Source organism: Pseudopodoces humilis, chromosome 6 (assembly GCF_049639895.1).
Source record: "Pseudopodoces humilis isolate 2021_Gansu_Grassland_sample_001 chromosome 6, ASM4963989v1, whole genome shotgun sequence".
NCBI classification, from domain to species: Eukaryota; Metazoa; Chordata; class Aves; order Passeriformes; family Paridae; genus Pseudopodoces; species Pseudopodoces humilis.
The window spans coordinates 65,687,890-65,710,884 of NC_142205.1; the positions used below are offsets into that span (position 1 = coordinate 65,687,890).

The 22,995-nt window shown below is 38.9% G+C and overlaps 1 long non-coding RNA gene across 1 annotated transcript in view; it reads left to right on the forward strand.

Annotated features, from left to right (window-relative positions):
• The first annotated feature begins 202 nt into the window (after nucleotides 1-202).
• Nucleotides 203-22,995, forward strand: part of LOC148184215 (uncharacterized) — a 28,480-nt gene continuing 5,687 nt past the window's right edge. Inside the window, exons 1-2 of the long non-coding RNA XR_015772803.1 lie at nucleotides 203-280; nucleotides 3,623-3,720. This is a non-coding gene — a long non-coding RNA (uncharacterized LOC148184215). The remainder of the gene's footprint in view (nucleotides 281-3,622; nucleotides 3,721-22,995) is intronic.

Here is a 22,995-nt window from a genome sequence, read left to right on the forward strand (position 1 = left end):
ACTTAGGAGTGGATAATTAAAGCCTGAAGGTTGTCTGAACAACTGATTAGCTGTTCCTGCAAAGAACTAAATCCACGTGTAGGAATTTATTTCCTGAACAAGAGTTTCTTGTTACTTTTTTTTTTTCCTTAACCTGTTTCAGAAGCTGTTGTGCTTTAAAAATAACAGCCTGCCTTGATCTATGCCTTTATTCAGGAGGAGACTGAAGTTAAAAGAAGACAGGGTATAGGACACACTGGTTCCATGCTTCAAATTACAGCTCTTCATTAGTGATAATGAGGTAAGAAGGCCCTAAGTAACTTGTTAATGTTTCATTTTTTTACTTTCTCCTTGGTTTCAGATCACTTAATATTTCTAGGAAGGCACTATCAACAACTGGACGGACACAAATGATACACTGATAAAATGTGATACGTTACAAGCAGATAAAACTAAGAGGAAAATTGTTTCATCTCTTTGTTTTTTCAGTTGTGTTTCTTGCTTACACCTGCTTTATTGAAAAAGAAAAAACAGCCCCCACATAAAAATATGAGTGACATTATATTCCAGCTATTGATTCCTGGGGTTTTTTATTCCTCCAGTGCACAGCATGAGCAAAATATGTCAGAAATAATTCCCTCTTTTGTAAAATTAATGTCAGCAATGCAACTTTCCCCTCCCCTGCCCAAGTCTTTCTTAAAGGAAAATATATATATTTCACAGGGATCCCTTAGTAGTTAAGATTTTTTTGATTATAAGTTTTCCATAACACCATGTAAGACTGTGATGACAGAATCTTCTGCTCACAACTCCTCTGACAGGACTGTGTAGAGACCACCCACAGCAAAGTGGCATGAATTGAAGAGTGACACTGGGCTGTCATTTTAGTTGGGATTTTTACATATAAACAGACTCCATGGAGAATGGAGGCGACCTCTGGCACCAAAGGAGCAGAATTTTTGTGAGCAAACCCTCTAGTACTCAATAAATGAAATAGAAAGAATATTCTGACTTCTTGAGCTTTCTGTGTCAACTCTGACCACAGAAGGTATTTCAGAGGAACACAAAATCGACACGAAGACAGCCTTGAAGAATAGTACAACCCGTGAAGAGTAGTACAACCCATCTCATTCTTTTGAAAAACACTCTTGGAGAGTTAAGAATTCTCTCCAGAATGAAAAGGAGCTGTAATTTTAATTTTTTTTTTCCTACTGCTTTTACTTCACCCTAAATGTTTTAAATGTTTTTTTTTAGGATCACCTGCTATGCATAGCAAGCATGTCAGGCATGAAAGAAAACCATTATTTGCAGTCAACATGCAAATGTTGCAGGCATGAGTAGCCTTATTCCACTCAGAATATATTCACGTAAGCAATACCACGGGGCAGCATGTTTTTAATCCATCTCTGAAATAGAACATTTTCTGTGAAGTCACTGAAAAGTTCACGGTGTCATGTTGGCATACAAGCACACTTATTGTGCATAAAGCAGCCTCAGAGTGCCGTGCCGGAGCAGGCTGATCCTCCTTGCTGTGCTCTGTATTTGCATCCCTAGTGCTCACAGGAATGGATTTCACACGGCTGCTCCGTCTGACGCCTTGAGCTGGAGTTAATAACCGCTTGTTAGTTTCCATAGCAAGAGCTGCTTGGAGCTGGCACTCGAAGTGCCCGTGCGCTTTTTCTGTGCAGCTGGAAATAAACCAGCGTGGCTGAGAAACAGGAAACTGACACTTAGCAGAACTGGAGATGAGCTTCTCTTGGATTCTGCTGAATGGGATGCGTTTTTCTCTGTAAATTCTCTGCGGCTGTCAGCTAGCACATGGAAAATGCCATTTAGGGTGGCTTTCAGAGTCCTGCACGGGCCTACTGGGCAAGATCCTATTGTCGAGGTGTCTTTGTCGGGGGATACCGTGGAAAATCGCACGTTAGGGATGGTGAATGCAGGAGGAAAAGCAGCTGCTTCGCATACAGCGTGCCGCCTCCTGCACATCCACTTAGGGATTTCTTTCCCATCCCTCTCGGATTTGTGTGCGCGTTAGAATGCATTATCCCCTCCCCTTAGAGAAGGGTTCAAAACGCTTATGGCATGGATGCAACAGCATCAGTCCGTACCAGAGCATCAGCACTTTTCTCTGCACATGTAAGAGTCCCGGGCGTAGCCCCGTCGCTCCCCTCACCTGCACGTCCTCCCCTTCTCCAGGAAGGAGGGAGGGAAGTCCCAGGGCGCTTCGGATCCCCTCCGGCAGCCGCCCCTTCCCTCCCCTTGCCTTGCCGTGCTCCCCGAGGCAGCCCCGGCTCACAGCCCATGTCCCTTCCTGCCGCCGGGACCACAGGGGAGCTCGCCGGGGACCCTCGTCCCTCGTCCCGGCGGGTCCTGCCCTGCGGAGGGGCAGGGGTACCGGAGCATCCCGAGCTCGGCAAAGCCATCCCGGGCGGCCGCGCCCCGTCCCCGACACTGACCTGTGCAGCAGGACGCTCTGCACCGAGTCCAGGTCCTCCAGGTTCCTGGTGACGGGCCGCGGGATGCTGTACCTGCCCGTCCCGAACATCGCGGGCGGCAGCCCCGCATGGCACTGCGGCGGCCGAGGGCAGGTGGGAGCCCCGGAGCCCCCGAGCCCGGCCGGCCCCGCCCGGGACCCAGCGGCGCCGCGCCGCGGGGCGCGGGGGAAGCGCGCCCGCTCCTGCCGGGACCGCGCTGCGGCACGGGATGCTGTCTGTCGCGGAGCTGAATCCCTGAAAGCCCGGCTTGCTGGTAAACGCAGCAAAGCAGTTACTAGCTGCGGCCGTGGATTTTTTTATTTCCTCCCCCCAGAGCTTCTTATCCAGCTCCCGCTATGTGAGAAAATAGTTTTTCCCCATGTATTTTCCTGTCGGTCAAAGCAGTGAATTACCCAGTCGATCCTCTTTCCATAAATAACAATATGGATAATTACCAATCCCACAAAATCCAATCCAGTCTTTGGTTCCCTCTTTCACAAAATTTTAGATACAAGTGGTTTCAGGTGATCACAGGACTCTGTACTGGGTTCCCAAATGTAAAATTCTGATGCAGTATATTGAATGAACAGGGACGTGAATGTATAAAACCCATCTCTTCACCGTTTTTATTCTTTCCTGGGAACTGCCATAATTTATTTTCTCTTCTCCCTTTTATGAGATCAGTTTTCTCTAATGATGAGAATTTTTCAAGATGTGGTCATCTCCTCCAGGTTTTTTCCAACAGCTGACATAAGATCAATAGCTAATAAAGTCTTGCAATCTGTTATAAAAACCATGGATTTTAGTTTCCCTCAGACATTGTGCCTGAGGTAATTACAGCAGCACAGCAATGCAGTAGTTTCCCAGAAAGACCATTAAGAGGGGGACCACTGGCATGATACACAATGGATAGCAAACTGGAAACCACTGAATATTTTGGCACCAAACTCCGTGGGATGGTGGACACCACATGGAGCAAAAGCTTCAGCTTTTTGGGAGACTTTGGCTTGAGTAGGCAGTGGAAACAACTCAGTTTGGAGAGGGTGAATGCAGAATTTCCATGAGTCTGTGGGTGGGATTCTCACCAAGTAATATGACTCGAATATTTAGGTGTCTTAACATTTTTTCCTTTTCTGAAAATTTTATCTTCTTTTCTTTGTTACCAGCATGAAATTTTAAGGGAAGTACAATCCCCTCTGAATCCTACTTCTGTCAAAGATGAGGAACCACCATCATCCATTGAGTTGAGCAACAGCAAGCAGAGGTAACAATTATGACCATAAAATCTTCAGCACCAGGGTGCCAGGGAAGTTGAATGTACACCAGGATTTTGTGTCTAAGTAGCAGTGACTGGAGGAGATTGGTATGCACAGGATCAAGATCAGCATAATGCTTCCACAGTTGGCACTGAGCAAATAACTTTTTGCAATACCCACATCTTGATTTCAGAAAGCTGATGCAAAATTCATGGTGGTCGTGTCATCATTACCTTAGAAAAACACTTAGGCACCATCCATATTTCAACCTTTGTACCTTTTCTATGCCCTGAGGGAGCAGAGATGTTCAATTTGTACACAACAGGGGTGTGTTTTCCCAGTTCACTTAGGACAACACAAGCCCCACATCCTGGTATAGAATTTGATGGTAGAAAAGAACAAAATCCCCTAACATTACCATCAAAATCACCCTGTGTGTCCAGAAGGCCTTTCCAAGATCCTTGTCAGCTTTTCCTTTTCCCTGGGTTCCTTTTCACTGGGAGACTCTTTTTTTCTTTTGTGTTTCTTAAACTAGTGAAATAATGCTGAATTTAATGGTACTATCATCTGCTACTAGTATTTTACTTTTGCATGGGCTTAAATTGATTGTGAACATCTTTATTAGAATTGCTTACAACTCAGCAAAACTAGAACATGTAAATACAAGTATAGAGACCCTCAAAATGTGACAAAATGAGAGAAGGTGACTTAGGTTTTGTGTAGCTTATGAAATGGAAGATCACAAAGCACCACACTGCTGATAAACAGGCCAAATTACTAATTTTAAAATCCAATAGAATGTTTTTCTAGGTGTGAATTACAACTTCTACCATATTTAGTATGCCTAGACTCAATATTTATGGATGACACAATTGGAAAATGAAAGAGGAGCAGAGAGTCAAAAGTGATACAGTGGATACTTGCAGAGTCCTATATTTTTTCCCTGAATATATTTACATTACCTTAGTTGCACATAAGCTTTTAAAGTTAAAAGACGGGGGTTTGAGCTAGCATTAATCCTGTAACAACTTCTACAGATACCCTAGCCTTTGACATTTATAAGAATTTATTTTTAGTTTTATAGATTGCAGTTTCACTAAAATACAAAGTGCAATTACATTGTATTTTCTGCAAGATTTTCAGCCACCTGAAAAGAAGGTCACTATTCCATTTAAAGCTCTTGTGTTTGTACACAGATGAGAACATGGTGCTACAGCACATTTTTCTGAATCCAATACGTGCAGTTAGAGAAAGATCATAAAATCCTGCAATGCAGAGAAAACCAAGCCATTAGAGATTGGTGAAGGAGGAAATTCAACCAGTTTAAACACACAGAAATGACAACAATAGAGAATTTTATGAGACACCCTGCCTACGAAGTGACAATAGCATACCTGGGCTCCCCTTCTAATTGTGGTACTTTTGCTGCCTGCTGAACTGCCTTATGAAAACCCTTCTGCCTTGTAACAATTCTGCTGTTGCTGATGTAGAAGAAAAAAAGAAACAGCAAAATACTATGATGCTGTGTTAATGACATACTCCTCTTTCTGAAATTATGCTGGTTTTTTTTCTCCAGCAGATGTTAGGCTCTAACAGATTATGCAACTATTTCCTATGCTGACAAGGTCAGAAGTTTTTGAGTCATAATCCACTTTTGGAAAAGACTAAAAGAGGTTGTAAAGCTACTTTTGCAAGATTCAAACACTTTTAATCTCCTTGACTTGGCTGGTGAATTTTAGTGTGCCCAGGGATCAAAGATTAACCAGCATTCATGGGCTGCCCGAGATGGAAATCAGTTTATTACTTCGTATGTATGATGCGTCATTTATGTCAGGAGTCATAATGATGGGGAGAGTTGAAATGTTTAGGGAAAGACTTCATTCCTTCAATTAAAGGAAAAAAGTCCCTATTTTTTTTAATTTTTAAATTTTTAAATTTTTTTTTTTCTGTTTGATCATACCTATAAGTAAGGGACACTGTACTTTATGTATTCAATTCCCAAAGTAAGGACCACGGCAAATGTTTGTTAGGGTACAAGGTTACTTTCCTGTTCTGCCATTCTATCTAGAAGCATTCCTCAAATCTACAGTGGTTTATTTCTGGTATGACTTGATCTTCTGCTGGTTAACAGTGGACACTGATGGCAGTTCTGTGGTGTGGGTATTGCTGTACTTGGATAACAGGGTAGGCTGTCCCTCACCAGAAGATGCAGGCTCAGGCTGCTACTGCCTGTCTGTTGTCATGTTTGAAAGACTGAGGAGTGGGATTGGTAGGGTATTTTTCCAAGGGGATGTTTCCAGGCTCTGCCTCTTGTCTACAAACAATTGTAAAAATTCTAAAAGGCGGAGACAACACTCTAATTTTCACTTCTGACATAAGCAGATATGGACATCCACCTCTGGATTTCCCTTTATTCTAATCAGATATGGACATCCACCTCTGGGTTTGCTTTTATTCTCATTGAGGCGAGCAGCATATGAAAAAGCCCCAAACACAGATTTTGGTGTTACTGCATCCCTTAAAGAATAGCTCCTTGCTTTGTGTCTGTATGGACACAGCTGGGTTCCCCAAGCTGTTCTGTTACCTTCCTTGTGTTACATCAGCACTGCACTGCAGAGAGAAGAATGAACAGCTCTTCTACAGTGAGTTTAAAGATCTCTTCTTCTCAGGCTGCAGGGGCACTAAGCATTCTGTGCATTCCAGGCTCTGCCTTCAGTCCAGCCTTGCAGCAGCAAGAGAGAAAATCCAGTTTATTTGTCAAACAAATCTCCTGCAGTTCTGGGTTCTCTTCAAAAGCAGCCACAAAGGCAAACTGGTGAAGTCAGCAGTACAGGAACCCCTGGAAATACGAATTTACAGTCCATGGGGAAACCATTAATCCAAGGAGTAAGTGATAAGCTGAATAGCAGCATAGGATGATGTCACTCATTTAATATCAATCTTTCAGTTCTGCAAAGAATCTTCAGTTTGCAGAACAGTGGGGATAGGTTGGCAACACGTGGCTACTTCATGGCCTTTAAAATAACTTGCTGGATTCTTATTACATCCTCTAAGACAGTTTTTGTACCAATGAGAAACCTAAATCTAATTGAAAACACCACCCTAAAAATTATTATGACTGATATATTGCAAAGACTGATAAAACATGATTAGACTTTGTTAAACTGAAGCTGATAAAGTTCTTGTAAACTTGTCTATAAATACAGTTTGTGGCCATGTGCTCTGGTGAGAAATATCAGATCAGAACCATAAAAAGGGGAAACTTACGTTTTATATGAACATCTGGGCAAAGTGTATGTGGCAAACATGCTAAATAATAATAATAAAAAAAAATCTTTGAACTTTAACCCCAGATTTATTTTATAGTATTGATTTTAAATCTCTCCCTCTTATCCCCAGCTTCTGGACTTGTCTGAGTTTCTGGAGGCACAGACTTTGGTGCATTGCTTTGGAACAGCCTGTCTGTAATTTAAAAATTTACAAGCAAATACCCGCACTTTATACGTGCCACCTCACAAAACAGCACTTTTGGATTAACATGAATTTTCTTTTATTGTGTGAGAATCTGAGAGAAGCATATGTAGAATTTCTATGGATTAAACAGTTTATAAAACTAGTTTAATTGTGAGAGAAGTAGGATTATTTTAAAGGCTAAAGACTTTTTTAATTTTCTTGTCAGGTGTGTTGGGAATCCTCTGCTTCTTAAATACATAAATGCATAACACCAAAAGCAGCCACAACTAATTTGCAGCATGAGAAAATAGACACTCTTCTCACTAATTTTGTTTTCATCAGAGGTGATTATTTAAAATGTAAATATTTTACCAAGCTACAAAGTTTTAAAAAAGCAAAACAGCACCACCTGGTGCTGATCAAAGTTTTTACGATCAGTTCCAAACTCTCACTTTGAGATTACTGACGTACAGATAAATCGGTGGCTTTCACAGTATCAGTTTGAGGTCAGATAAAGAAATAACCTTATCACTATTTCTATTATTAATGCTTTTGCTCCTTTTCCTTGCAGACCTTTCTTCCCTCTAAATTTTTATCCATTATTTACCAGTTTTTAGGGACTTTTAGAAAAAGTTCTTCTAGCTTAAACATTCTGGATATGTGTAAGGAGTTATTGATTAAAATATGATTTCTAGGCTTTTCCTCAGCTGGTTTAGATTTGAGGATGATGAGAAACTCCAGATAAAAGTGAACTTCACCACTCTTTTTCTTTGTTTCTAATTATTTCTGGGCTTCCTTGTGGTGCTCAGAAATAAAAGCATAGTTGAGGTTAATCCCTGTATCCTGAAAGGACTTCAGCTGCCTGAAACGTGTCAAAATCAATGTGCAGTTAAGTGCCTGAGGATGAATCCCTGAGAATTCAATTTCTAGGCATCATGTATTTATTTCTGAAAAACTTCCCCATTCATTCCTCCTCAGTGATTGATGGTAACATTATGATCACTTCGTCCCACAAGCAGCACTTTTTGTGCTACTGTTTTGCTTATGTTGCTCTTTTAAAATGAATTGTGTATCATTTCTTGTGAAGTAAAAAAAAATTATAAAGCTGACACATTCCTGGGATAGACATCAGCACATTCATAAAGTGAAGAAACAAACAACTAGGTAAACTCTCACAAATGAGTAGTTTGCCGCAACAGTGTTTTGGAACTTTTTTTCTGTTGTGTTTTGATGTGTTTGAAGTATGAAAACCAACTAATAATGGATTTTTCTTCAGATTAATGAAGCAGAACTAAGAAATTGCTGACTGGGAATCTAAGAGATACCAGGGACATATCTTCCTGAGTGCACACAGCAGGAGGGTGGGGAGATCTCAGCTACCAAGCCAGAACCTTTCAGAACAGGGGTGATATGCGTGAGAGAGTTGTTTGAACATAAAAGCACGATCAAAGCTGTTTAGCTTGGGCACAGTGCTGTAATGACACATTGCTACTGCTGTGCTGCATGTCTAATCAAAGCACTCACTGCTCCAAAAATAATTGTTATTTCTTAGATAGTTGCTAGCTAGATGACGAAATCCTGATGTTCATGCAGCTTTTATGATTTCTGCCGTTTTGGGAGAGAACTTTGTAAATACATTGTGTCATGTCTTGGCTTGATTGTTGTCTTCCAGCATCAGGACTGTTTCTCGCTGTGTGCACACATAAAATTTAGGGCAGTCATAGAGTGCTGGTTTAGGATGGGGTGCTCTCCCTGTCTCTGAGATAATGCAATTCTAATCAAACTTCAGTGCGTCTTTAATTTCTTCTGTTCTCTGAAATCTCAGCTATTTGTTTGCCTTCAGTCTTACAGAGGATCTGTGTTTCATGGTGTGGCTGTATTTACAATGGGTTTGTTTTCAGTATCCACGGAGGGGCTTAGAAGTGCAACTAACCAAGCTTGCTAACAAAACTTCACTTAAATTTTAATTTCTGGGCAAGAAACGCTAGAGGGCATTGCAAGTTCTGTGGTCATCCGTGTAGTAACTCCACAGCGCTCTTCTGTAACAGCAGTCTTCTCAGTTAACTAATAAATAACTCAGATTAACTAATAAAAGCTTGCTAACATGATGGGAAAAGCTGCGGAGACCATTTGCAGACTGCAGAAAAACTTCTGGCATTAAATGACGAATACAGTGTTTGCTTGGGTCAGCAAGCACACACAGCACACGCTATCAAAACCAATAGAATGTGAAGCTGCACATGGATTTCTCTGAAAATGGAAGCAAAGCTATGTTAAGAACATCCATTTCTGAAGATAGAATTGTGTGACTTGTGACTGGCAGCTGGCAGGGTTATATATTCCAAGCCCTCTCTGGTGTGAAAAGTAGAATATTTTTTCCTCATATGCATTGTACAAATTCTGTTCAAAATTAAAAAAAAAACGAACAAACCTGCTGACAATTTCATGAGGGTCAGTTCAAAACTGTGTATGTGATTTTATAAGGAGAGAAGAAAAGTACAGACAGAATGTATATACACAAAGGGAGGATTTTTGGAGTAGTTTGGAAGTCAGCAATGGGAATAGAATTTGCAAGACTGTTCTTTGATACTGCTGCCAAAAATTCAGGCTTTTCAGAAGCTTCTGTCCACTATAAAATTGATTGTTCTTCCTGGAAATAACAGTGCAGGAAGAATTCCAAGGACACAGAGAGTTCTTGAGACAGAATTGCTCATATAGGATGCACAGAGGAATGTCTTCCTTTGAGGGGACAAGTTGCTTACCCTCCCTTATCTCTTTATCTGTTTTAGATGCCTGTTTGTGTCTGCATATGTCAGACTTCAAAGAGGTTTGTGTTGGTTTTTTTTGTACTTTTTTTTTTTGAGTGGTTTTTGTTTGGGTTTTTTTGTTTGTTTGGTTTTTTGGAAAGTGCAAATGGTGCCACGGTGTCAGAGGTGAGGGAGTGATGCAAAGTGATGCAAGGAAAGACAGCATCCTCCAGCTTCCCTGATTCCTGACAGCTTGGCAAACCTGCACAGAGCTGTGCGCTGTCACAGGCTTTAGTGGTTAACCAAAAATGATGTTTTTCCTTAGTCATTTTGCATATTGGTGAGTTACCCATCCCATGTAGCTGTTTAACAGTGTCTGTCACAACTGAACTGTTCTCAGGAAAGTTGTAGTTTTCGTATCAAGGAAAAGACATTACTCATTTTTCTAACTGAGTTTTCTATTTTGGAAAAGTAGCAGGAAATGGAGAGCTAGGATACATACAGACACAGATGTCATTATCAGGAATATCAGAAAATCAGAAAGCCGACTCCAATGAAATTTGCCTCCCGTGACTTTAGACCAGTCTCAGCAAAGGCATATTCCTATTAGAGAATGAAGACACGTAGGCAGGAATCCTAGGAAGTTCTGCAGTAGGAAAACAAGCAGACAACACTTCTCTTTTGATTAAAGCTTTTATGCAAAATCCAGTGTAGAACGTAACACATGACTTGCAGATAAAAGTAGTGGATTAAAAGAAGGTTAAAGTCACGCTTTCACAAAGAGAAAGTATATTATTTGAGGACCTGAATTTTGTACTTCATCTACAATATACTACATTACATTCAATTTTAAAAAAGTAATTTTTGTAGGGAAAAAGAAAGGGAAATGAAATTGTTTCATCACTGGATTAGTGTTTCATTTACAAAAAAATCTGGTAATTCAAGATAAACAAGAAGAGAAATGTGATCAGCTCTGAGAACACTTGTGACAAGGTTATAGTTTATTGTATATTTATCTGCTAACAAAAAGAAAGAACAACTTTCAGCAAGGGAGAGCATCAAATGCGCTCTCTCTATCTGTCATAAGCCCTGGGGCTTACAGAAATAACAGACATCTTATTGCATTCTTTGCAAGTTGTCAATAAAAATCTGTGAGGCTTGAGGTCACACAGAAATGTTTGGTAATTACAGAAAATCTGCAGTGGAAGCTTACAAAATGAGGACCAGAACTCCTGTAGTGTTTTCCACTGGAGCAGCATCAGATTTGTGTTAGACAGTTCAAGAATTGCCTTCTTTCTTGTTATGAAAAACTGCTGGAGTGGCCACTAGCTCTAGTTTTCACTGGAGCAATTGCACTGTAAGATTTGAAAATGTTTCTATTCAGGGTCAGATGCCATGGGTTCTGCTGTCTGGCAGCAGCTGTTATGACAAGGGAGTTTAGGTGCTGGCAGATCAGCCCAAAGTTGGTGAGATGAAAGTTACTAAACAAGAGGTCTTCAGGAAATCAAGCACAGTATCTGCACTTTCTGCACCAAAGAACCCTTATGTTTTGTCATTATATTTATCTTTAAACCTTGTCTTCTTTACCTCTCAAATATTTTATCTGTTCATAATCATCTGTAAGTTAAGAACTTGGGCAGCTCTTTGGTGCTTACTTGTCATCCATTCCAGGTAGTGGCAAATGATATAATCATTTTTTTTCTAGCTACGGCTAGTCAGAAAATTATTTTTGCTTCTTTGCTGGTGAACTTGCCACAGCAATCCATGCATTAATCTGCAGTTTTCAGGTTCCAAACAACATAAACTTATATATTTACTGTCTACTGTCCCTGGCACACACTGTGGCAGGGCTTCCAGCACATTCCTGGCACAGCCCAGGTAAAACATGGGACAACTGTTTGTAGCCAGGTTGAAGAGTCAGATGCACAACCAGAACGTGGCCAAAATGAATTAAAGGACTTTTTATTGACTGTTGCTGCTGTCTTACCTGATTACACCACCTTTGACTTCAACAGGAAAACATGTACGTTGAGTTGAACATTAAAGTCACAGTGTACTTTATGCAGATGTAATTACATTTTTAAATTAGCAAGATACAGCCTCATTTACTCCTCGGGACAATCTCAAGTGCTTTAATCTGTAAATTATGTGTACATATCTAATGTGCCTAGAACAACTGTGTGACTGCCTGTTAATATTCAGTAGTTTATTGAGAAAGAAGTCTGGGATTTATCAGGAAGATTATTAAGAAGAGAAACCAGATCAGCCTATTGCCAATCAGGAAAGTGATATGAAAATTCCAGGCTGTGTTGAAGGAGACTACCATGATATATACAGGGAAAAAGGAATGATTCTGTTAATTTGGAACATAAACTTACTTAAAACTCCTTGTAATATCTGGTACCTGCTGCACAAACCACTGCAACTTATGTTGAGTTGGAGCTCTCTTAAGCACAAGTGGTTTATAGGAAGAAAAAATTCAACTGCAGTACAGCAGAGCACATCTCTTCAATTTAAACCAGCATGCCAAAATAATACCGATACATTCCAGAAACATCTATAAAGGCAGAGCTAATGCAACTCTGCTTTTATTAATGCCCAGTTATGTCAAGATGCATAACAGACCTTCATTATTGTAATAAATCAGTGACAAGGTATGCCATAAAGTCATATTGTAGCTTAGTGTTATGTTTTCTGATTGGTAACCGATGAGGTCAGGCCATGGATTTACTGGAGATCGCTGGAAGGGCAAGGTGCAATCATATTGTTTAGATTATACACTAGTTTCCATTTCACAGTGAACTCTAAAATACTCCTGTTTTTTCCCTGAAGTGTTATTTGAAACATTTAGAATATTGCCGCATGCGTTACATGTAGATGTTATTTTTAAAATGCTTTTAAAAATAATTTAATACACAAATACTTCAAAGCTCATGGATCTTAGTAGCTCTGGCACCCTTTTTGACAAGCACCCCATAGTGGTGCTGTGCATATCTTTGGATATTTACTGGTTCAGGCATCCAGTTTTCTTCTTTTTGTCACTGAAAATGGATGCTCAGAACAGAGAGGAATAGTTAAAGAGCCCTGAAAACAGCAGCTGATTGAGTAACTAAAAACACATTCTTAAACTTGGAGAATTGGATTCTCAGCTTTAAGGCCTTTCATGAAAAAAGAAATAAAACTTTGTCATTTACATTGCATCAGTTCCATAATAAATAAAATTTTGGAATGTATGCAGATTTTTAAAGAGAAGCTCAGCATCTGACTAGAAGATAGAACCTTCCAGAAGAATCTCTCTGATTTCATATAAATATTGAGAAAAGCATTGAGAGAGCAAGTCCAGGACGTTCTTTTGCACCCCCAAAACAGAACATAAAGTTACTAGCAAGATACTTTCCAGGATTCTTTTGAGGCTGGATGTGGCCTGATTGCTGTCATCATTCTGCGGGGCAGCAGAGGCAGCTCTTTCGGTTCTGTAAAGGGAGAAGACGACAAATTGCCCTCTAGCCAGTTAAGGAATTCTGTAAAGGTTAAGGAGTTACATTTCTGGAGAGAATCCCAGTTTGATCTCCTCCACAAAAGAGGCCAACAGTAACAGCAGGGTGTTACTGATTAAAGGCTGGAAAATGCAGACAATATGATTTCACAGAAGACGTTTTTTTTAATGAAAAAAAATAATGTTGTGCAATTTTAAAATATATTCAAGCAAAGATTTAAAACCAGTACATATTTCATCAATTTTAAAGATTATTTTTAAGTTAATAAGTCATTACGCCTAACAACTTATACTATGGATAACCATTAAATAATATTTCTGTATTTGAAAAGTTTTTTTTTGGTTTCTCAGATATAAAAATAAACTTTCCAGCTCATACTTTGTGCTCAATCAAAACCTGTTTTCTGAAGTACAGGATTTAAAGGAGCAAATTCTGCTTAATCTGCAAAACCACTGAAAACAGCCCCAGATAGCTACTTCCCCAGAAAACATGGGAACTTTTCTTGAGCACTGAGCTGAGGAGAGAGGCCAGGAAACAGCTGACTGCAAATTACTTTTTATGTTGTTATTTGGCCAGAATTGCCTGGAATTACTTTACACTTCATATGTCAGTAAGAGGTTCTCGATAACCCTTCTCTGTACCATGGGTCATTATCTCTTTTGTCTTACCTGATACAATCAATGCACATGAACTTTCAAAATCCTAGATATTTTCTACTGACAATTGTGGTCGTGTTTGCCGAGTCATGGAAGAGTTCCTTTGGGCAAAGGTAGTTAACAACCTTGTAGGTATAATGGAAAACAAGAAGCATTTTGAAAGATTTCCTTCCCTACTTTGCTATCTCTTTAGCTGCTGGCCAGCATTCTAACTTATAAAAAGGCGGTTTAAGAACTCCTAAGAAGTTAAATGAGACAATATTGTTACCTTCCTGTCCTTCTATGGTGAAGAATAATAAACTCATTAGTATTTTGAAGTAAGTTTGGTAATTGAGGCATCTATTCCTTGAATGGTGAATGCAGTTAAAAATCTGTGCCCTATCTCCAGTTTAAATTTGTCTTCCTTCAGCTACAGCCATTGTCCACATTGCTCTTGTTAAACAGAATTTATCTTTTATCTTTTTCTGAAGGTGACAACTCCTCAGTTGCTGGGTTTTGGTTATTTTTTTTTAAAATAAATAGGTTGACCAATGTACATTCTCTCACTCTAAGGTGATGCAAGGAGAGCAGAATGTGCCCTCATGTCTGTGGCATTACCTTCTCCAGCTCATCCCCCAGATTTCCAGACTGGCACTCTTCTTGAATTCCACACATGTTATCAACAGCAATTTTATATGTACTTCCAGATCATTGATCAAAATACTAAATACTAGTAAACTTAGTCCTAATACCAGGAAAAACCTATCAGATGCAGTTTAACTGAATTAAGATTTCTAATGGATATACACTTTGAGATATATAAGCAAATTTTTTCAAGCTAGTTAGTGTGCTATTTTAAAGAATAATTTTTTTGGATATAATTAAAAAATCTACACATATTGCCATTCAGTTTATAATGTGGTCCAAAGCCAAATATAAATCAAGGAAAGCTTTTTTATTTTGCACTTCTTTACAATGCAAAGTTTTTTTCAAATGAATCTGATATATTTTTTCATTTATGTTTAAAATTTCTTATCAGGAACAGCTTAACCCATCTTGATTAACTAGAGCGGGGAGAAACTTAACAAAACCATGTTTGCTATTGATTTGTCTCTATAGAGTGAATCTGGAAGCAGGACATCCTGGTTTTCAAAATAACTGAAAATCCCTTTTACTTCTGAGTATTGAAAGTTTCCATCAGATTGCAGAGACAAGATGAATGACTTTCCCACTGTGGGTGATATGCTCACCATCAACAGAAGGCTGCAAAAGTCAATTCAGATGACTTACTACAGGCCAGATCTGATTTTGTGATGTTTCACATTTGTAGTGGCTGTACTTCGGGTTGTTTCAGCACGTGCACAGGCATTGAAACTGATTCTTTGAGGGACAAATGCAGCTCTCAATTTTTACATGTTCACGTGTTTATTTTCATGATGCTGTACTAAACATAATGGGTGCATTTAAAAATATGCACAGCATTTGATTACTTAAGCATTTTTATCTCCTAGTGTTCCTATCAGATGTGGAGAGCTGTCAGCATGAAATGGGATCCTGTAACTTCTCAACCTTATCTAATGAAAAACAAATAATCAGAACACCAGAACATATTATGGATTTTTATTGTTTGGAGTTGCCTGTAATTGCTTTGTACTGCAAAAATACATGCCATGTTCCAACTATGCTCTCCAGAGAGCTGGATCAAGAATTCCCCTTGCTAGCTCTTAGTTGTATTTCCTTGCCTGCTGGGCCTTTTGTTTTAAATTAACCATCCAGTCATTAACTTTTGCAGATTTTTTATATTAAGCACAACAGTTACAAATGCTTTAATTTTATATTTTATTATTTGCTAAAGCCCTCCAGCTGGCCAGATTCCTTCTGTGTCAACATTCTGACACTTTTGTTTAGAAGATATATCAGCATGCACAAGGCAATGGCCAATGAACTGTCCATTATCTCTGTTTGACAGGGAATGCTTTGAAAGGCTGTGTATTTTTAATGAATAGGAAAAATCAAAGGCAGAAGAACATCTTGGGCCTTTGCACATAACAAAGGGGGCATATTTATTGACTCATTAATACTGAATGTCAGATGGCTGTGTTGAGAGTCGGCAGTCTCAAGTGTTCCATCACCTACAGGGAGTATTAAATATAGAATAAACAGCCCAGTATAAACTGAGGGGCCATTTTTCTATCAGAATAGCGGGTGGGTCTATTAACTTAAATTATTAACAGTGAAACTGAAGTCACAAAGCCTCAGATGAAATTCCAGGCAATAACTCATAATTTTATAGCTTTCTATCCTTGATTATTCCTTCCTCCCCAAACCTTGAACATATTTCTTTATACAACAAAAATAATCCACCTTCCTTTTTTAATTTTTTTTTTTATTCCCCTTCTCTTTTGACTCTTCTTTCAGTCTTGGTATTGTTTTTTTTTTTTTTTTTTTTCCCCCTCACTTCCCTTGCAGAGGTTTTAACAGCTCCTCTCCCTCCATTCTCTTCCCTTCTTGGCCTGTACTACTGGCACATCTTCTTCATTGCTCTAACACTCAGTATTTGCTGCTCTAATTTCTCATCTTTCCTTAGAGCTCAATTTTTATGATAGAACAGTCATGGAAGCGACTTCAAGAGGTATGGTTATCATGTATGTAAAAGAAAAAACTAGTTGTAGTGGTATGATTTGGGAAATGTAATGGCCATGTATTCATTTTCCCAAAATATATGTAATTTCTTTTGGCTCCACTAGGATATCAGATCTAATTCTTTATGTATATCGAAAGGCTGATCATGCCTGAATTTAAATTATATATATAAGCCTAATTTCCTGATAAACAAACAAGAAAAACATTAGCTCACAAGTTTTTAGGCTCTCAGACTGTTTGGGTTGGATTGGTTCTCTGGACATTCCTAAACTGACCGCAGAGTGCTATTAGATTTGTATATATAGAGGAGCGAGACCTTAAATAACTTAAAGATTCAAGTTGCTCCTAACTGGAACTGATCATACTTCCTGATTCTTGAATGTTTAGAATTGGACTGGGACAAGATAGTCTTAAGAGGAAATGTGAGCAAGAGATTTCCGTGGTGAATCCCATGCACAGGTGTTTGCAGGTGTGGAGGATAAGGCATTGCATAAAAACTACTTGGAGTCTGGTTTGCTATCAACCAGATATCAAGGCCAGAACTAAAATCCTCACTGTGAAGAACCAGTGAATGAAAATCTTCAGCAATGCAGCTTGACCCATTGGTAAATACTTTTTTGCTCCAGCAGCTTCAGCCCATAGAATTTTCCTGGATTGTGTGAGAGTTTCTAGGACAAGAATGGGTATAAAAACATCTCAGGACAAGAGCAATTAACAGCCCATTTGATACCCTATAGCAAAAGCTCCAGGAAAGTGTATCCTGCATTTGACCCTGTGATGTCAGCAGCCACTGCATGTGCGCAGGGGGACTCGGCTCTCACACTTATTTGATCACAGGCCAGGCCTGCTGATTGCTGAATGTCAAAGAAAACAAGAAAAACCGAGCAGATAACACGAAATTGTGTAGAGGAGGAATTGTTGCTGAGAGAGTTCAAACAGAGCATTTTGGACTCGAGTCAAGAAAAAGCTGAGATTATTTGGAAAAGAGTATAAGGTAAAAGGATATGCCAGTGAAAAGGTCAAAAAGGAAGTTTAAGGCAAAGCAACTTGTCTTAGATATTTTTGAGCTTAGAATTAACAGACTAAATCTTGAATTGTTTGGAAAGAACCAGCAGTTTTCCCAGTTAAGCCCTATTGTGGCTTAATTAAGGCTATTGTGTTTATGACTAATGCATCTTGAAGTCCCTGCTCAGATACAGCAAGGCTGGAGTAAAACCTGTCCCAGATTGTACAAGGTAGTTCTTACATGGAAAGAGTAAGATAGGTGTAACCAGTTACCAAATACAGTATTTGCTACATCCTGTACCCTAAGGCACTATTTACATTTATGTAAATAACATTTATGTAAATAAAGAAAGCTTACAGTAGTTATGCAGTTAATGTAAAAAAAATTAAAGGTCGGGATGACCGGCTGAGAAGGTACAAAATTTGAGATCTAATTATGCTTTCATTAGTCCTTTTTAGAGCCTGTTCATTCCAACACAAACTTCCAACTTCTTCCTGTATTTCATAAACATGCCTGCAGACTTTGTGACCAAAAGGACAGCTCAGCTACAATTTAGCTTGGCCTGATCTGGCATTGTGGGGATCATTTCCCGTGCTCCACAAGAGTCAGCTGATCCTTGCAGAGCTGCCTATTTCAGAGGAACCAGCACATTCATTTGTTTACTATGACCTGGTTACATTTCAGTTGGCAGGGGTTGAAGTGAAAGGGATGGGAATAGAAAGTTTTCTGTAGGGCCTCTCTCTTAAGTTGTCACTAAGTGTTCAAGATACAATCACATAACCTTCAACTCATATTCCAAATAAGTATTGCAGATTAGGAAATTCTGTTGTATATAGTAGTAGACCTGTGGATTTGTAAGCTCGTGGGGAGCTTACAAATAAATTAAATGAAATATACTTAAAAAAAATAGGAGACATTTCTATATTTGACCCTGAAAAATCTGTCTCCCAGGATCATAACTACATGGGAGCAGGGCTGTCTTGTACCTCTGTAAAGGTACTGCTGCAGAAGCTGTGGAATCTTCTGTCAGATACTGAAATGTGCTCTGACTCAGAAGGACTGAGAGAGAACAGTTCTCTGACTTGGTGACAAGAGCTCTTAGTTTAGAAGCAAACCAGTTCCTGTTCCAGTTCCTGTTCCTTAATCTGGGACAGTTTAACTGTTCCCACAGGAGACACAGGAGATCCAGAACATCTCAAAACCAGCAACTAGGATCCCTTGTGTTTTAGGGGCCACCACAGACTTCTTCATTTTGTTTGCCTACCCTTAAAACGCTTCCAGGTAAGGTGTTGAGGCAAAAATAGGAACTGTACAAATTCAGCAAGTAAAACTTCCTTTTGATAAATAACCAATTTCACAGGAAGTGCCAGCTAGTTGTGAACATTGATTAATGAAGAGAGAGCAATTCATTACTAATTTCAGCATGACCTCTAAATTTCTCTACAATCATTGTTGCACCAAAAACTCCAAGTCTCAGCTAAAAAATATTATATGTGTTATATATGTATTAATATAAGTATTAAATCAGGATTTTACCTGCTTTTGAAAAATAAAGTAAAGCTTGAGAATGGTTAACAAGCAAGAGTACAAATGCAAGGCAGAAAAAATAATTACGTAACATTACATGTTCCCATTTGAAAAATGACACAAGTCTTGACTAGATAGGTTTGTAGACACAGAATATAAACATTGGAGTCACAGTGTTGCTCTGTCACAATTCTCTTTACAAATGGTGTTACACCTACCTTCACAGTCCAGAAACATCAGATTGATAAAATCTGGAGGAGAGAGTGATAAAGTGGGGACTTAAACCAGCCTCATTGTATCACTTCATGATGATTTAAATAGGCCATCCAGAGAGAAAACATCAATAGAAATTCTGTGATAAACAAAGCTTTAAATTGATTCAATAAAATGTCTCAATCGTTATGAAAACATTGCCGAGAGCTGTGAACAGATTCCACTGCCTTGTTTTTAACATGCAGCTGAAATCTATGTGTATTCTGATATTTGTTTGTTCTGAAAACAGCAATGTGCCTCAGGCAGATCAGTAACAGGCAAGCTGGCATAGTCGATTGTATAAGGGATCCTGAACAAGCGGCTGAAAAGCAGCTATTTAAAAATCAGCAATCCCATTTCAGAGAACAAAATAAGAGACTCTGAAGCATTCTCTTCACTAGGTTTTGTTACTATTTGAGTTCTAACAACAGAGGAAAAAACCCAGGCTTCTTTCTTTGAATGGCATTGTTGAAGAAATTTCAAAAATTACAGTAAAGTAGAAGTGAGTCTCTTTACATGGAGGCCAATTTGCATCATCCTTGCACACACAAAAGACAGTAACTATGCTAATTTTTAAAAAATGCATTAAGTATAAGAACAACAACTCTCACTTCTCTTTTTCGAAGGAAAAGCATTATGAAGTTTCACAGATAATTATTTAAAAAAACACATTAAACAAGTTTCCATTAGAATTTGCCTTCTTAGCATAGTCATTTGTGTCATACATCAATAATTCCTCTTAGAACTCACCCTCAGCTGTGTGTCTGGAGTGATTCTGGAGGTGACAAATGGCACCTGTTGTTTTTAAACCCATATGCAGCTCTTCTAGTGTAAGAGCACAGCTGGCTCACCTCACTCTTTGCCTCCCACTCTACTGATTCCAGGGCTCCAAATCTTTCCTCTTCCCCATTTCCCTAACCTTAACCTAGTCCATTTGCTCTTACAACAAGCATGGTAATTGTTTCTGTCAATAGGGTGGGTCAAATGCATTCCTTTTTAACACCAGTGACTTTCCTGTGGCTGTTTGTAATCGAGAGGGGGAGACGGTGTTTTCTCCTTAGCACAGTAAGGAAAACAAAAACTTGGAGCACAAATGTTTCTGTGGATTTAATGCATATAAATACAATTGTCTCTTTTGAGTGTCTGCTGTCGTGCAGCATCTTAATTTTTTTTGACTGGTGTCCTGTAAAAGTTTTAATTGCTCCAGTATCTAGTTTTACTGCAACAGAAGTTGAGTTAGTTACACTTGTAGTAAGGGTTAAATATGCCTCTATTACATACATAGGAATAAGTAAAAGGAAGAGCTAAACTAAAACATAAATTCCAAAGATTTTGATAGGTGAAAAAACAATATCATAGTTTTAGTTGGCCATTTTGTAGAACTATATAAGTTTTTCCTTTCACAAAGGCTGTTTTCCTTGAATTTCAGCCTTTGAGAAAATGTGGGATTTTTTATTTTTTTTAGTGATCTCTATAGTGAAACTATGAAAGTAATGGGGAAAATTTACTATTTCTTATCTGGAGGTGATTTTGAGGCAGAGTTTTCATTTGGAAGGTGGAAATTTCAGTTAAGATTCCTGTGATGATTTCATCAGTGACTCAGGTATATCAAGTAAAACACACATCATGCTGTGAATACTGGCAGATTTTACATTATTGAATGCTCTGAGGGAACATCACCAGTCACCTGGCAGGACAGGAATGAATTCACCTCAACAGGGGAGTCTGCCTTTGTCCGTGTGACTTCAATAATTTAGGGAATATCTATCCTTAGAAGAATTGCAGAGGCATAGGAGTAAAAAAGTTCAGAAGAATGAAATGTTATCCATTTATTTGGGAATGGTGTTTCAGGTTACACTTTTGCTATACAATGTCTTCAAAGCTGTGTCAGTGGAACTGATGAAAATAATGTCTGCTACTAAAACTGCATTGTGACGTGATGGTCCGTACTGCCTTGGGGGACAAACTTGCTCTTGCACATATTCCTCATTTATGAGAGTTTTTGTACCCTTGTATAATATAGTAAGAGAGTCTTTTCTGAAAATAGAAAAGCAGCTCAAGCCCTGTTCATATGTGCCCAAACCAGCAATCATATGATTAAAGAACAATAAGGACTGCACCTGATTCGGCTTGGACATTCTTTATGATTTTCTTAATAATTGTTTACAATTATTTGTGTCTTTAATTAAGTGTTTGCTGTGGATTTTACACTACAAGGCTAAGCCTTGTGAGGTCATTGGACAAAATGGCACAAAACTGGAAGGGCAGTGGTTCTATAAAAAATTATTAGGTTTGGGAGGAGAGAAAAGGCCTGGATGGGAAAAAGTCACATTCTGTAACTTCTGTCATTTCTTGGATGTCATTGCTTAGATTCATTGACAGCATTTTCTGTTCCGCGGAGTAAAGGGATACAGGAAATTCCATGGGCTAAAAATAGATTACCCTACTGACACAAAATTGTCAGTGAGAGTCATTGCAGTACTTGGCTAAAAACACTGGAAATGGAAAAGGATTAGCATTGTTTTCTCCTGGCATCTTGTTTAGTTTGTTTCAAAGCTGGCAGTCAGGCACTGTGTGGTAGTTTTGCAATGTCTTTTGTGTTGCTTGTTGTCTGAAATACAGCTTGGGCTTTTTCGGATGGGTAACAGGTTCTTGAAGAATGGATGGGTTGTCTGAAATTATTAACAGAGCAGTCAGAGGAAGGGATGTGATTGTTTGCTTTGCTTTTGTTGTCATTCTCTGCACATACTCATTCTTTATCCAATAATATCTTGGCTACAACATGAGCTGGACTTTAAATCCCATCCCTCTTCAATAACAGGACTAGTTACTTCCACATCTCTCTGTGTCAAACAAGGTGGTCCTATACTGGGTATTTGGGTGACAACATCCTGCCTCCCAGCTGTGATAATAAATAAGGGGTATAAGATCTGGCACTTGTAAACTCTTTTATTTTGGAAGCTTCTGTCCAACATATGGATAAAATTATTCAAAAACCTATTCCTCCAAATGAAATATTTTTATCTAAACAGTGATATGAGTGCATATAAACTAATATTATTCAGATACACTGATTAACAGCAGCAACATGGAAATGAAACAATCTCCCTCCATCTGTTTGTTTGATGTGTGTTCATGGTCTTAGCTCCTAAGTTATTAAGTTATGACTAGAAGTTGTACCTCATACTGTATGTGTTTTAATCAGGCTGTGACTCCTTTTTTGGTACTTCAGTAAAACAGACAAAAATATAAAAATGAGGATGAGTCAGATACCTGAGGTGTAGGTATCTAGTGTTATTTTGGGTGCTTTGGCATACCAGCTGCTGATAAGGAAGGACAGCTCTTCCAGACCAGCTCTTCCATTTGTCAGACCCAGACAGGCAAAACTCCTGGATGCCCTGGGATATCCAACATGACAGTGGTTGCCACTCTTTAGGAACATGGATTCTTCCAGTGGCCCTTGCTGGCACTGCTGCCTAATAAGCATCTGTAATAAAGGGCTGGGGGTGAGGATTTTTCTGTT